Source organism: Patiria miniata, unplaced genomic scaffold, assembly GCF_015706575.1.
Source record: "Patiria miniata isolate m_02_andy unplaced genomic scaffold, ASM1570657v1 HiC_scaffold_20, whole genome shotgun sequence".
Lineage (NCBI taxonomy): Eukaryota > Metazoa > Echinodermata > Asteroidea > Valvatida > Asterinidae > Patiria > Patiria miniata.
The window spans coordinates 31364986-31381325 of NW_024037059.1; the positions used below are offsets into that span (position 1 = coordinate 31364986).

Genomic DNA, 16340 nt, shown 5'->3' on the forward strand with positions numbered 1-16340 from the left:
TTTAAAAAAATAAATATTAAAGGTTTTCGCATGACTTTGTACACACCTGTGTACAAGAAGCAGGTACAATGTGTCTTATCCACTAGAAATAAGTGAAAGCACATTTCAGCTTCATAATAATGGAAGGATCAGTATAAAGGTAGGGCTTGAAAAGTTGGCCGAGTATTTCCCTGGTATGAGTAACTGCAAAATGGCGAGGCGGCTTAGATCAGGTTGGGCCAAGAAGAAGCGAAATCCAGTATGGATGTATTACGGCATTGAGCTACGTAATGCAGATGCTCCAGTGCTGTAGAAACACATATACGGTACCTGAAAGCAGGGGACAACCTCCTCGGGTAGAAAGTTCTACGATACTGCATGGGATCGATCGTCTCGTCCGTCAAATCAACACTTCAACCCAAGTGACAGATCGTGAGGAGAAAATAAAATCGCTGGAGGAGGAGCTGGTGAAGGAGAAAGATAGACGGGAGGCACTCAAGAAAGGGCTAGATGTGCTTGTGGAATGTCAAAAACAATTTCATCTCACGCCAGCTGTCCCTCCTTGCATGCATCTCACCCGAGAGCAGCTCCCCACCGGCAAAATTGTTGCAAGGGGAATTTACAGCCAGTGCTCGTTGTCCGAGTATAAAGGAGTGGAAGTGCTCGTTGTCTGAGTATAAAGGAGTGGAAGTTGAGGTGAAAGAACCTCTAAGCCAGAGAAATTGTCCGACAACTCTCTGAAAGCAAGAATCATGAGGGAGGCCAAAAGTATCCTGCTACTTTGACTCACTGAATCTGCCTCATTTACATGTAATAGCATGCATGTTGCAGACAAGCTGTACTGTCTAGTGACTCAGTATTGGGGGAAGTGTAACATCTTCCAATCAAGGCGATCCGAGAAAAAGTCTGCTAGGATGCATTCCTTGGGCGGAGGTCTTCAAGCAAGTTGCAGAGGGCCTTGATGCTGTCCATTGCAGTGGCATTTTTTACAATGATTTGAAAGAGAATAGGCTTTTTCTATGTTTATATTAAAACTGCTTTAAACACTGACTAAGTGGTGTGCTGGTCTGTAAACCAAACTGCTTTTATATAGAATAAAATGTCAATCTGTCACGGAACTGTATTCAATATTTATATGAAATGTAGATCTATAAACTCATGGACACACTTACATGCACATGGAAGAATGGCTGCGACTAATTTGCCTGGCTTCTACTTGAAATGACACACATGTCTATGGGATGCGGCTGCTGTGTGATTCGTATACACAGCCCAGCATGCCTGGGTTATGGCCGTAGCAACAGATGGGCCAATAACAGGGCGCCTGGATTGGGCACCCCGAGGGTTTAACCAATAACAGGGCATAGGAGTCCGGATTTCACAGGAGCCTGATTTTCATATGACACCTATCCTATCATTTCAGGATGCAATGTTGGCAGCTACAGAGTCCAGTTCCTCGCAGAAGTCTGAAGAAGATGCAGCCAGCTACAGTTTGTGCTGGGATAACATCCAATGGGAGACAACGACAACATCAAACCAAGGATGAAGACAGCAAATTCTGCAAGAGTTATATTTGAATATTGTAGAGTCCGAGACGACCGGCCAACTGGGGGCGCTTTGCAACTTCATCCATATGTTGACCGGAGCCCCTGCTACACGGACCGGGAAACCCATCACAGGGACGCTTTATCTGTGTGTGGAAGTTTCCATTACAGAGAGACATGTTTGAGAGTTGTTGTGAGCATGTATTTTGTTGTTTTGTAAAGTTTGTGAACTGAAAAGGAGTATTTTCAAGGAAATATCATTGCCTGGTTGTCTATTCATTGTGTTGCGATTACCCCAAATCGACATGCTACAATATGCTGCAAATACAGTTATGCAACAGATAAGGACTGATCATTGACAATTTTCACCAATATCCAGGTCTGTGGCTAGTGGGTTGGGAGGGGGGGGGGGGTGTTGGGCATTTGCAACCTCATCCCTAGAAAATTAGAAATATGTCCATTTATCGAATACATGTACGTGTACTTTAAGCTTGTACACAACTACAGGTAGCTATGTGCAGATGAGCCCATGGCATTGGTTTTGTTTCCTGCACACACAGTGAGGCCGGAGAAACACCCTCCAGCATTCAGTTTAAAACTTGCGCATTTCTGACCAAAAGATCGAACATTGTGGTTCGCCCGAGTCAACGTACAGTTTTGGGCGAAAACTACATTGTACAAGACACAGAAAATGTACTCTTCAACTGGAGATTGCACAAGAGAGTTATGGTGTTAAATAAAGTAGATATCATGGAGTTTGAGAGTATGTGAAAACATTTTTCTTCGAGAAACCTGACCAGGCGAAGGGGTTTCTTCTGCCTAATTTAGCTAAAAATCCAATGCTGCCTCTGATGTGTTTACTACTTGGCTTCTTGGAAAAGACTTTATCTTCAAACACTGTGTAATTTTGCTACAAATCCAATGTTTCTGCGTCTAATGTGTTCACCACTGGGCTTAATGGAAAAGACTACTTGTATGTACATGTATATCTTTAATTCTTAAAACACTCTGTCTAATTTAGCTAAAAGTCCAATGCTGCCTCTGATGTGTTTACTACTTGGCTTCTTGGAAAAGACTTTATCTTCAAACACTGTGTAATTTTGCTACAAATCCAATGTTTCTGCTTCTAATGTGTTCACCACTGGGCTTAATGGAAAAGACTACATGTATGTACATGTATATCTTAAAACACTCTGTCTAATTTAGCTAAAAGTCCAATGCTGCCTCTGATGTGTTTACTACTTGGCTTCTTGGAAAAGACTTTATCTTCAAACACTGTGTAATTTTGCTACAAATCCAATGTTTCTGCTTCTAATGTGTTCACCACTGGGCTTAATGGAAAAGACTACATGTATATCTTAGAACATTCTGTCTAATTTAGCTAAAAATCCAATGCTGCCTCTGATGTGTTTACTCCTTGGCCATGTTGGTTTTTTGGAAAAGATTATATCTTCAAACACTGTGTAATTTTGCTACAAATCCAATGTTCTGCTTCTAATGTGTTCATCACTGGGCTTAATGGAAAAGACTACATGTATGTACATGCATATCTTAAAACACTCTGTCTAATTTAGCTAAAAGTCCAATGCTGCCTCTGATGTGTTTACTCCTTGGCTTTTTGGAAAAGATTACATCTTCAAACACTGTGTAATTTTGCTACAAATCCAATGTTTCTGCTTCTAATGTGTTCACCACTGGGCTTAATGGAAAAGACTACATGTATATACATGTTAAAACACTCTGTCTAATTTAGCTAAAAATCCAATGCTGCCTCTGATGTGTTTACTCCTTGGCTTTTTGGAAAAGATTACATCTTCAAACACTGTGTAATTTTGCTAAAAAAGGCAACTCCAGGCAACTCTTCAAACGCTGCATGATTTTGCTACAAATCCAATGCTACTCCTTCAAATGTGTTTACTACGGAGAGAAGATGGTATTTTTCGAGACTGAATGTCACATTTATCATGATGGAGTTTCATACATCTTCAAAAGAAAAGGAGAGGGCCAAAACAAGATCTTCCTAAAGCTGTGATTGAAATTGGATGGTTGTAATCCAATTGTTTACAGACTTTGTATGACAACTCTGGCCTGAGGAAATGACTAGAAGATTGGCCATAGGCACTCCTAGTTCAGACAAACCTCAAGATCAAGAACGTCCTTTGCTATTTAAAAGAGTCAGGGTTGTGTAAACGCTATAGCGTTTTATTGTGAGACCAACACACGATATCACTGTCCGCTGCTTGAATACCTAATAAGATACCCTCAAGATACCCTTCGCTATTCCGGGAGTGCTTCCCTCTTCCGCCAGGGATGTGACAAACCCAAATTAGCTACCACGATACCGACCACTTGATACAAACCAGTAGTCTTTTCTTAAGAGAACAACACAAGAACCATTTTCCCATGGCTGGGGGCTATGTTGTACTGCGACCCCCGGCATATAAGAGATGGGCTAGCTGGATCAGGCCATCTCAATACCTTTCACAAAGTTAAGTGGATATCGGTATGCCTCTGACAACCAAATGCTAAGCAGCTTTATTATATGTTGTTCGAGACAAACGTAAGCTTGTATAACTGTTGGACAATAACAGATGGAGAAATGCACCAAATGGACAGCTTATGTATCCAAAATCTACGCCGTATGCTTCCAGATGGCTGCAAATGCAGAAATTCCCCAAAATGACTCAGTAAACTCGGCGGAAAATGAATCCTGGGCGTACATTATGTACAAGCTGACAATGAAGTAGACGTTGTTAACCGATTTAAGGCGAAACCGCTGCGTGACTATGTCAATGACCTTAGCACAGACTATTATGCTCAAATTACGTGTACATGTATCATGCCAAATAGTGCAGCCCAAAAGTGGCAACATTACTCAAATACAAATTTAAAAAAACACAACGTGTAGAAACACTCGGAGATGAAATGAAGAACTTGCACTGCGTAAACAAATCGGAAAGTCAATACTTAAAGGAATATTTCGAACGAGAATGGAAGAGTTGGATATTGTAGATTAATAATTCGAGTCTACACCAGAATAAAAATTTCCCGCAGTTTGTAGTAAAGCGGGAAATTATTGTCTTAGGAATTCAAAGAATGAATAGAGAGCCAGTAATCCATAGCAAGTGTGTTACGTAAGAGGGATTAGAAAAGAGGTTTAAATAAGAAGGCGTGAGCATTGTATAGTTAGCTCTAGCGAGCGCACCCACAGAGACGCACGTTATCCAATTATTTGGTATAAGTTTGAGGGTTATTATGATTTTTGTTTAGGGTGAGGTCCAACACCCAGCACAGAGGACGCTGAATGTTTTTGGGCACAGGTTTCCAGAGCATTTTTTCCTGGACGTCGTGTTCTCCAATGAAGTGTCATCAAGCACTTGACAACAGTTATTTCCACATAAAGACAAAGGTTAAAACAATATGTAGCATAACAACTGGATAAAATAATCACTGTAATTTGTATAGAAAGACAATTGGAGTTGAAAATGTAAAAGATACATCAAAATAATGTTGACAATGTCGTAAGCATCGAAAAACAAAAGGCGGACTAAACGAGCGTCACTCCTGTGCTTCGCTATCGCCAAAGCAAGAAAGTTGAGTTTGGTTGTTCGTGAGTGTGAGAAAAGATAAGAGTGACGATGATCATCTTCGAATGGCAAGTTCAATGAATGAATGAATACATAATGATGATGATGATGATGACTGAAATTGGCAAGGTTTTATTATGTGGTTACGAAAGTAACTTTGAGCCCAGCATGCTTGACAAAGAGACTAAAGACAACAGTTTCCAGTTGATTCATATGAAATTTTGTGCAGCTGCATACATTGCACTTTTAAAGCTTGTCAAAATTGACTTGGAGGGATTTCAGATTTGGAATGTACATGTAAATGTAATATGTGTAGGGATCTGAATATCTTCCGCCCTTGTTGTCTTGAAAATAAGGCACATATATTTGGGATTCTGATGGTATTCTGGGTAGTGTCATAGGCCATTAGCCTGGGGCTTTGGTCGGTATCAAGTGTTATGAGGGGAATAATGGTCAATGTAATTTTTGGCAAGGATATGCACCCCCGTAGCACTGCAGAGGTGGCAGCTTTTTGGGTGCTATCACTGTTTTAAAGGAATGGCGGCCAAAACGTGTTTGTTACCACATATAATTAATCCGGTAACAAACATATTGGCGGCCATTTTGAAGAAAAAAATTAAAGTGATAACACCAAAAACCTGTCACAATTCACACTGCAAAGCACACATTTTCCAACTCTAGATTGGCAAACCTTGCCAAAAATTGCTATTCATATGAGCATTGCTCTTTTCGATACCGCTGGCCCAACTTTCGGACCGAAGCTGATAGCCTATCAGGAAAGTCATCATTAATGGGTAGGCTGGCACTTCATTGAAACTTTGTCGTTCCAAACGTTTGCCTCTAAATGGTTACGGTTAGGGTTCAAACTGCAATTTAAGAGCCAAGTCACTAAGTCGGGTTGACCACAAAAATAACAGTTACAACGCTTACCTTGCTCAAGTAAAAGGAATGCTTGTTTCTCAATGTGACTTGACAAGATGTAAAATGCTCGTTTCTCAATGTGACTTGACAAGGTGTTGAGGTTTAAGGTTTCACCATGTCTGCAATAAAAAAATCTCCACATTGTTGGTTTGACATCTTGTTTACTAACTGGTGAATGCATTGAACAAATTGCTAAGTCACTCGGATATCTACAAGTGGTGAGAGAAAATGGAGATTTTAAAATCCAGTTATCCTAATTTTTTTTCAAACCCAATAACGATTATCCGATTTTCCCATTCAGGTCACAGTCATGCCAACAAAAAGTGTGACGTGTGAGGTGCCACAGTGTATGCCGTTCACAATTTGGTATGGTTTGCAGGATTGAATGACAACTAGGCCTTTTACAAAAATACTCCAGAGCTTTAATGTTGAAAAATGGATGGGAACACTCTGATAAGTCGGATGGGCAGGCTATTCATAGACCAAGAAGACCACTAGGAAGTTAATGTACACATCAGAGACCATGGAGCCAATTGGGGGATATGTTCTAGTTGTTTTCTTCAGCTTGTTTTACAAAAAAAAATGGAACGCCTGATTATTGAAAGGTTGGTTTCAAATATCCGTTTCCAAAAATAAAAAAGTGGAATTCAAACCGAATTTTTAAAAATCCAGATTTCAATCCCATCACTAAAATCTACCCAACTTGGTTGAATGGAAGCTCTCTGAAATAACCTGGATGGTACAGCGTTATGGTGCATGAAGGCAAAGCCACTGAAGTCCATGAAGAAGCTGTTCTTGAGTTGCTCCTCTTGTGTTGCTGCTCCTTGGATCACTCTGTTGATGACCTGGGTTATGGTGCATGCAGTAAGTCAGCTGCTGAAAACGTCAGAGGCTGGTCTTCAAGTAGTGTTGCCTTATTGTGGAAAGCAAGGTTGATGAGTCATTATTTGACTTTAAAGAAGAACGGAGTAATAATTATTCCCAAGATGGAATTTGCGTTGGGGTGATGTACATGTAAATTTAATATTGGGTCAATACAGGGTGATTAAAAAAAAAAAACACCTAAATGTCAGGACAATTGTTTTAGTGAAGTTCTGCATGCAGCACTTTCAAAATCTAGGATATGAAAGCGCGATTCATAAGCTTTCTTTTCGTACAAGAATCATGCAAATCACTCATGTACTTTTCAAGTTACGGAATTTTAAACACAATCATCGTTTAAGGTTCTGTCCACGGATCACAAAAGATTTAAGTGTTCTTTCAACAAAACGAAAACAAATCACATAGGGATGTGTGCGAATTGTTTTTGTTTTGCTGAAATAACTCACACCTTTTTTTGTGATCCGTGGACAGAACTTTTAAATGGTGATTGTGTTTAAAAAGTCAGTAACTTGAAAAGTACATTTGTGAATTGAATGATTCTTGTACTAAAAGAAAGCTTTCATATTCTAGATTTTAAAAGTGCTACATGCAGAACTTCACTAAAACAATAGTTCCGGCATTTGGGTTTCGGTTTTTTTACTCGCCCTGTATTGAATTTACATCATCCCGACACAAATGCCATCTTATAAATACCGATAGTTTGGTTGTGGTACCCGCTGCTTTATAAGATTCGAACCAACCAGCCAACCCCTGCAAGCTCGGTTGTCGAGTGGTAAGATGTCTGCACTAGTCAGCAGGAGGTCATGGGTTCGAGTCCCACCTGAGTGATTTTTTCTCACTGTCACTCTGACCCAGGACAACACTGAGTATACAATGTTTCTAAAAAAATGTGGTAAAGGGCAAAATCCAATATTGGATTAGTAATTGACATACTGCCATTGTAAAAAATAAAATGCTGTCGCTGTGGGCAGGAATGCATCTAATTTACTATCTGTTCATTGCAACAAAATAAACAAAGAAGTTCTGCCACATCTGATGGCAAATGATTTCTTGATTGGATAGTTTTATTACACCATGCACAGTGCAACTGTGAGCCACCAAAAACAATGCTAAAATACAACCAAAATTTCCAAATCCGTAGTTTTAAGACCGAGGATGTTGTACAAAGGATCAAAGAGGGAGATGGCTGCATTGTATTGCTATGTATCTGTTATCTGCCTAAAGAAAGCCCCCCCCCCCCCCAAAGAAAAAAGGGCTTTCCTGTTATTTAAAAAAAAATTAAGAGGGTCTAAGCCAAGAAATGGGGAAAAAATGCAGATACAGTTGTATGTAAAATGTACAGGTACACATGTGAGGATGCTGCGTAGCACTGAAGAGCATAGAAAATGCAAATAGCAAAAGTGAAACAGTGCTCACCGGATATTTGTACCTGAGCTTTTAGTGAGATGCACCTTCATAAGGGGAATTATGGCTTGTTGTGATGTACCGCTGATGGAACAAAAGGGGGAAGCTTCATCCCATCATGGTGGAGCGTGCCCAGTTGGAACATCACATGCTGGCCACTAAGATCGGCGCTGCGTACCTGGTGATGCCGTGGTGACAAAGCAGACGCTCATGTGGAGTGTGATGGTGCGCTGAAGTGATGGGTGACTACCAGGCCAGGTTGTTTCAGCCGAACGCTTCAGAGATGATTCGTAGAGTGATCAGCCAGTCGGCGCTTGGTTTCACCAATGTAGAGTATGTCACAGCGTGTACACGTGATGCAATAGACAAGATTGGTAGTGGTGCATTTGAAGTGGCCGCAGATGTTGAAATGGCCACTGGGACCAATGATGGAAGATGTCCCATCAACGTGTTTGAAGTTTTGCTTCAGGGACGCTTGCAGGGACACCTTTGAAGTGGCCGTAGTTGTCTACGGTGCTAGCGGTGCTGGGAAGTGTTTATTGTACATACATGTATGGTTGCTGATGGAGCTGTCACATCTGAATGAATAGATTGGGTGGAGATGGCGCTGGTTGCTGCATCGTCATGCAGCGTCTTGAAGTGCTTGAGGAGAATATCCCTGGCAGCCACGTTGAGTGGGTATCCTACCGGTATGCAGATGGAATGTAGCCACCCCATGCATATTGTGCAACCATTCTTTTTGTCTGATGAGGTCCTTCGCAATGTACGGTAGTGGAATGTTCTGCATTCTCCTTCAAAGCCTCTGAGTAGCCCTGTTTGTACCGCCATGCTACACAGCTTCAAGGCATGTTGCACCAAATCCTGCAAAAAAAAAAGACAAAACAATTCACAAGGTTTGTTAACAATTCTGGAATGAACCAAATTTAGCATCAAATTACATGGTTAAATCTAGACCCATAAATCATGTCTCTCAAATAAACCTACACTATGAGGCCTGAAGACATGAAAAGCTTTTGTAAACTGGTTCCCAGTCCCTCCATCATTGATATTGACTTTGAGGGGTGCAGGAACTAAACACAAAATGGTAATATAAATAACCAGCTACAACATGTACAAGCTCTTTTATTTGGTGAAACTAAAAGGATCATTTCGGTTTGTTTTACTTAATCTGTGAATAGTTGTGAAAGAATAAATTTAATCATGGATTAGTGTTAATGTACATGTAGTACAAATGTACATGTATTTACAAGCCACATATGTATCCTGGTGTAGTATGAACTTTGAACCCTACCCTATCAATGCAGACTCATTGGTTGCATTGTGAAGTGAAGATAATTACATACATTTGTACATGTACATTGTAGGACAGGGACAGAACATGGAGGGTTAAAGTCCACATGAGATAAAAGATACCACATTTCGTAATAGTCCAAATTTCATGTGACACCGTATCCGCACCATTTCTAATGGTTCTTACAAAATGTAATGTTAACACCTTGCCTACAGATTATGTATCTTGATTTGTCAAGTGTAGATCACATGATATACATCTGCTATTTCCACTACATGTACCGGTATCTTGTTATGCACAGCAAAAAAAAAAAAACACCTACATGTAACAACAGCTTACTCGGTCTGAGAAATTACTAGGGGCTTTATGCATAGAAACCAACGTAGCAAACAAAGGTCTGTGCAAACATCTATAATTACTGGCCCCATAAATGTGGCTCAAATACTGGGGAAAGATTCCCATATCTGGACATCAGTAATTTTTCCCTTAAACATGTTAAATGACCCATCAGCCATCAGAAAGTAATATATATCCTAAAAAGTCAAAAGTAGCAGGGACAAATTTTCAAGTTTTACTGAGAAAACACTTAGAAATTTGTATATCGTGTGTGTACGTGCATCGTACAGCTAGCTGGCTGACGGTACTAGCCCCATAAATGTGGCCAATTTACTGGACTACCTCCGTAAATAAAGGCCACACTTCCACCATGTACAAAAACATGTCGAACTTTGTCAAATTTTGATTTTCACATTTAAGCTTAGTTTGTAGGGTTTATTTGCTTTAGAAGCATACTCACCCCCTTTAAAGGCTAATCAGGAAGTGCTGCCTTCGAGCATTTTTCGTTAGAATTTGTACGCCGGGCTAGTACTATTTCGAGGCCTGCAATACAACGCCATGTTCACTGGTACCCGGTACCCCAGTACCCCGCCCGCGAATATTATATTTACACTATAGTACAGGGCACCCATTTTTTAGGCGACTTGAATCAAAGTTATAGGATTGTAGTACAATCCTGTAGCCTTTCACCTACCCGCGCACATATACTCTCTCCACATGTGTGAAAGTATATAGGGTAAAAGGGGGAGTATTCGACCGGATAAGGGAAACTTGGTCCATTTTATTTTAAAATAAGGGGAAGAAACTCAAACTCCAGATGGATAACATAAGCACTCTTTTATCTTTATTTCAGAACTTACCTGGTCAGCATTGATGGTCACAATGTATGACCTTTGACCTTTTGAACGAGCGGTCACTGTGTGGGAGAATTCGACCAGCATGTAGCTGTTTTCGACCAGACCAATGCCTACGGCGTGTTATTTGTTTTGTTTTTAACAGAAAGTTTTTTTTCCCACCACTTTTACATTTCTTTACAATAAATTACATCATAAAAATAAATATTTCCAGGGAAAATAAGAATTAAACCCATAAATTACACAAATCAACCCTTAAAATCTCAAAGTGAATCTCCAGGCCCGATCCAATTCACCGCGCGCGCATGCCCCTGCGCCCCAACGTGCCAAGCCAATTCAATAAGCGCGGTGGTCAAAAACAGCCAGAGCAGCGTCCTCTGTTGGTCATAATTTGATCACCCCTATATCAGCCCTGTCCAATAAATATTGTCAGTCAATCATGCATCGACCTCATGACCTAACCAATAATGATTGATAGGTTGGCTTGATTTGACGTCATCACCCCTGTAAAGTCTCAAAGAGCGCCACCAATGATACCCGTGTTCTTACGTGACCCAATAACATGGCCGCCGCACCGCGCAACGGCTTACGCGAGTTCAATTTTGGACTGAATTACAAAGATTCCACGGAGCTGTTCTGACTTCTGAACAATGGACAATCAAGGGCAGGAACTGAACATCATGTGTAAAGTTTATTATGACAACAGGATACCTCTAGATGTATTTTATTGAGCGGTTAGTAACGGCGGTCGAATACACCCGTGCTTACCCGTGAACGTGGCGTTGTATGAACGTAACGCCACGCGCGACCATCGGGTAAATACAAGCGACAGCATTCTATCTTTTGATTCGCTACATATAACCATGTATAATTTTGCCTATAGGCGAATCACTTACTTATTGGTCTTCCTGTGAATTTCCGCGAGTGTTGGATTTGTCATTGCCAAGAAATATGACCTAAAGTACGGCACAACTTTGTCACTGAATGTTTTCAAAATGATCAGAAAATCAAAGACAGGCACGACACTCTGGTACCTTGACTTCCGCATGCGCAAAACGGTAATACAGTCGGCTCCCGTTATAACGAGGTCCGATGGACTTTCACAATACTGTCGTTATAGCCGGAACCTCGCTAAAACCGGAGCGCAGTTTTCCCCATTCGTTGTGCACAAGGTACGGTACATGTGCGTGCGTGTTTTAATCGTGTAACGCACGTCCGAAGACATGAAAAGATGGTCATTTGTTGGTATGTACGTCTGTTAATAATGTATATTAAATATTTAACTGATGGTGATGAATAAATGAAATAAATAAAATACCTTTGAGGGAACATTGTTCAATATTTGAGGACCTGAATCCGGAGGAAAAGGCATCATCGCTGAGAAGAATCAGGCAAGTAGGTCACTCGCACAAATCGTGCCGAGTGACATTTTGCTTTCATTTTGCATTTGCTGGAATCGGGCAAGAGAGGGCGCCAATACATGCATTACTTCCGGGTTTTAATGACTCCTGATCCTTAGATGCTTTTTGGTTGTTGACTTTTTGGAACAGTTGGGTATTATTGTTTCTGAAGGGATTCTTTGAAATTGTAATTATTTCGGTTAACTATAGCGCACATTCGTGCCAAGTGACATTTTGCTTTCGTTTTGCATTTGCTGGAATCGGGCAAGAGAGGGCGCTAATATTACTTCCGGGTTTAAGTGTCTAAATGTGTAATTTCGCAGCAATTGGTGATTATTATTTGTCGGGAGGGATTCTTTTAAGATAATAATAATAAATAAACAAAAGTAATAATTTTGGATTAAAATTTGTACAATGTATATGTGGTGGGGCGTTTGAAGATCTTGGAAACCTGTTTTCATTGGGATTGTTTTTTCGGCGGGGCCGGAGGGGTTCTTAATTTGTTTAAGATTTTTATTTTTTTATTCTTCGGATTCTTTTTTGGGGGTGGGAAACACGGTATGTTTTAAACTTTATTTTTTGAAGACAGACTGAATTATCTCTGTTTGGAAGTTGTGGTGGCTCTGAAAAGAGCCGTTTGTTTTGTGATGCTGTGTTCTTTACTTCGTATTTTTTTTTATAGCCACAAGCCAACAATAGGGAGCAATTACGCACCCGATGTTCGGGCGGTAGTACTAAAGGCTATTCCTTACAATGTTAACACTTAACTCCTGAGCGCCCCCTATTGTTAGTTTGTAATAATATAGAAACGTGGTACCGCAGTCGTAAGCAAACTTCAAACCTGGTCACGCTAAGGGAAACCGCAGCGGGGGATTAGCGACTAGACCAGCGGTCCACTGCGCCGATTATCACAGTCCCATTGAATTTATTTATAAAGATCGGCGAGATGAAATAACGTTGGGTTGAAGTCTTTACAAAGGTACATTGATGGGTGAAGCTTAAGTGTGTTGCTTGAATTGGAAGACGGGAGCATGATACCCGTTTCGGGACAAAAGGTCTGTCGTTGACAAGCTGCAATGCCCGTAGTTTTGAAAAGATGTCGTTGTAAATGGGTTGAGAACAATGCTTTTCCTCGCATTGGGTCAGCCAAAATCGTCGTAATAGCCGAAGTCTCGTTATGTCCGTGCACGTAATAACCAAATATTTCCCCATAGTAATGTACACAAATTGATCGGGACTGGCAGAATGTGCTCGTTACATCCAGGTTATCGTTATGACCGAGCTCGTTATAACGGGAGTCGACTGTAGTATTACCAGTGGGTACCCGACTAAATGGCAGATGACCGTAATACAATTTTTTTACCATGTAAAATTCTGCTAAATCCACTTCGAAAGTCTGCCAAATCACCCAGTTTATATTGCTGTTCCATTGTGCAAGGGTTTGTTTTAAGGATCTTTCAAAAAATTGAAGGTATAAATGTGCCATATTTCTTTCCAATCTTTTTCATTTTCCTTCATCTTCATAATTCTGCCAAAAATATTCTGCTGATTTTCTGTACAACTCATTTTTGTATGCAAATATTCTGTTGAATGTAGCCGAAATTCGGCTAGAAGAACGGTCGCTTCATTTTAGTAACCGCGGATCACAATAGAGTGTTTTTACTAGGCCTATAGGTCCGTTTTCCTTGCTCCATGTATAGACTAAAGCGTGGCTATGTAAATAGCCACGTTCACGGGTCCATGCCCTAATTTATGAATTTCAAAGTTTGGTCGAGCACCACCGTTGCCCAGTGGTTATGCAGGCTGGCTAATGATTAGACCCGTGAACGTGACTATATACATAGCCACGCTTCAGTCTATAGTAAAAACACTCTATTGTGATCCACTGTTACTAAAATGGAGTGACCGTTCTAGCCGAATTTCGGCTACATTTGACAGAATATTTGCATACAAAAATGAGTTGTACATAAAATCAGCAGAATATTTTTTCGGCAGAATTATGAAGATGAAGGAAAATAAAAAAGATTGGACAGAAATATGGCACATTTGGTTTGAAAAACCTTCTTTTTTTGAAAATCCTTAAAACAAACCCTTCCACAATGGAACAGCAATATAAACTGGGTGATTTGGCAGACTTTCGAAATGGATTTAGCAGAATTTTACAAGGTATTACGGTCATCTGACATTTAGTCGGGTACCAACTGGTGATACTCCTACTGTTTTGCGCATGCGGAAGTCAGGGTACCAGAGTGTCATGCCTGTCTTTGATTTCCTGATCATTTTGAAAACATTCGTTGTGAGAAAGTTGTGCCGTACTTTACATCAAATTTCTTGGCAATGACAGATCCAACACTCGCGGAAATTTACAGGAGGCCCAACAAGTAAGTGATTCACATATTGGCGAAATTATACATGGTTATATGTAGCGGATCAAAAGATAGAATGCTGTCGCTAGCATTTACCCGACGGAAGCGCGTGGCGTTGTATACAACACCACGTTTACGGGTCTAGCTAATGATCAGAGATCCCGAGTTCGAATCCTTGCTCTGTCCCTTCAGCTTTTGCTCTTGTTTTAATTTCAACAAGTCAAAGTTTCATCTTCATGATCTTAGAAACGTTATTTTTCAGTCGGACTTATAATTATATAGCAGCAATTTTCTTTTTCTTTTCTGATCTTCTGATTTTTCTTTTTCAGAATGCCCTACTCCTAGAACTATGAGGCTCACGCGGAGCCTCATAGTTCTAGGAGTAAGAATGCCCCACAGGAAAGCGCACAAGGTACCCCAGATAGTTGTGAAATAAAAAATATCGCACCCCGCCCCCAGCCGGTATTGTGCAATCACGATTTCAAGCAAGATGGCGGCCGCGGTACCTACTACCGCGAAACGCGGCGGCTTATGACTTTATATCCAAATGTTAAAAAAGCGATTCGTACAGTCCTTCTCGGACTACACTCGAACCAGTAAATTCCATATTTTATATGTTACTACCTACCGGTACTTGTGACGGTTTTTACCCCAGCTAAGACCGTCTTTTGCTCTGCAAACGAACAACTGACAAATAAAAGCACTCCACTTCCTCCAGCCATTTTTTTAAGAGGGCATCATGGGAATTCGCATCATGCATCATATCATAAGCGAGCAGAGCCAAATTCTGCTAAATGCACATCAAAAATCTGTCAGATTTATCAAAATTCTGCCAAATTCCCCAGAATTACTCGAAATACACTATAAACACTTAAAATCACATGCAGATCGGTAGTATTGCCTTCATTAAGGTTCAAATTACATTATAAACAATCTATTGTCACATAAAGATGTCATGAAATTATCGTAAATTTCGGGCAAAACAGCTGGATCCGGCCATGACGAAGTCCGTTTACCAGTGAACCTCAGCACCTAGACCAGCCAACCTGTCCCATTATACAAGGGTTTGTTTGACAGGATTGAAGCTTTTAAAATAAAAGTACCGTTTTTTGTTCAAATTTGCTGTTTTTCTGTCAAATAACCATTTTTGCAGAATTCTGCCAGAAATCTGCCAAAAAAATCCGTTCTGTCAAATTTTCTGTCAAACTCGTTTTTTAACAAAAAATTATTTCAAAGTTAGCCGAAAATCGGCTAAAATCGGCTAAAACGGTCACCCTGATCATCAGCGCGCGCTAGTGCACGCCCGCCTGTAAATAGGCCGAAAATCCGTCCGCCGAGCTCATGAATAAAAGTTGTACCCCTCAACATATTCTATATTAGAGAGCTTTGAGAGCCATAAAATTGGGGGATTGAAGAGATATGGTAAGGAACCACTTGCTTGGACTTGGGGCTTCCAATTATGCGCATTTTGGATCCTATTGGGCTCGAAAGTGGCGCTATTTTCCCATGTTGTGGAGGAGTCGTTTTTCAAGATGGCTTCTTTTCCGTTTCGGGGAAAATAGGGGTCGTCTTCTTTGGGTGAGAATATCTCGAAAAGTCAATGGTCAACCCACCAAAAAAGAAAAGAAAATGAAAAATGACACATCGATCATCATTTTTGTGTGCAGCTTGTATACCTGTGAGAGTTCTGAGTGTTTTAAAAAGAATTTTGAAGTATTTAGCATTAGTGTCTATGGGATTTTTTTTTATTGCAGGGTTGCACCCATCCATGGGTAC

At 40.5% G+C, this 16340-nt stretch overlaps 1 long non-coding RNA gene across 1 annotated transcript; it reads right to left on the reverse strand.

The window, feature by feature from the left end:
- Positions 1–997: 997 nt before the first annotated feature.
- Positions 998–15336, reverse strand: LOC119728642. The gene is made up of 3 exons (XR_005271099.1): positions 15193–15336; positions 8330–9178; positions 998–6944 (listed from the first exon to the last, which is right to left on the reverse strand). It is a non-coding gene; the product is annotated as an uncharacterized LOC119728642 (long non-coding RNA).
- Between the last annotated feature and the right edge of the window lie 1004 nt (positions 15337–16340).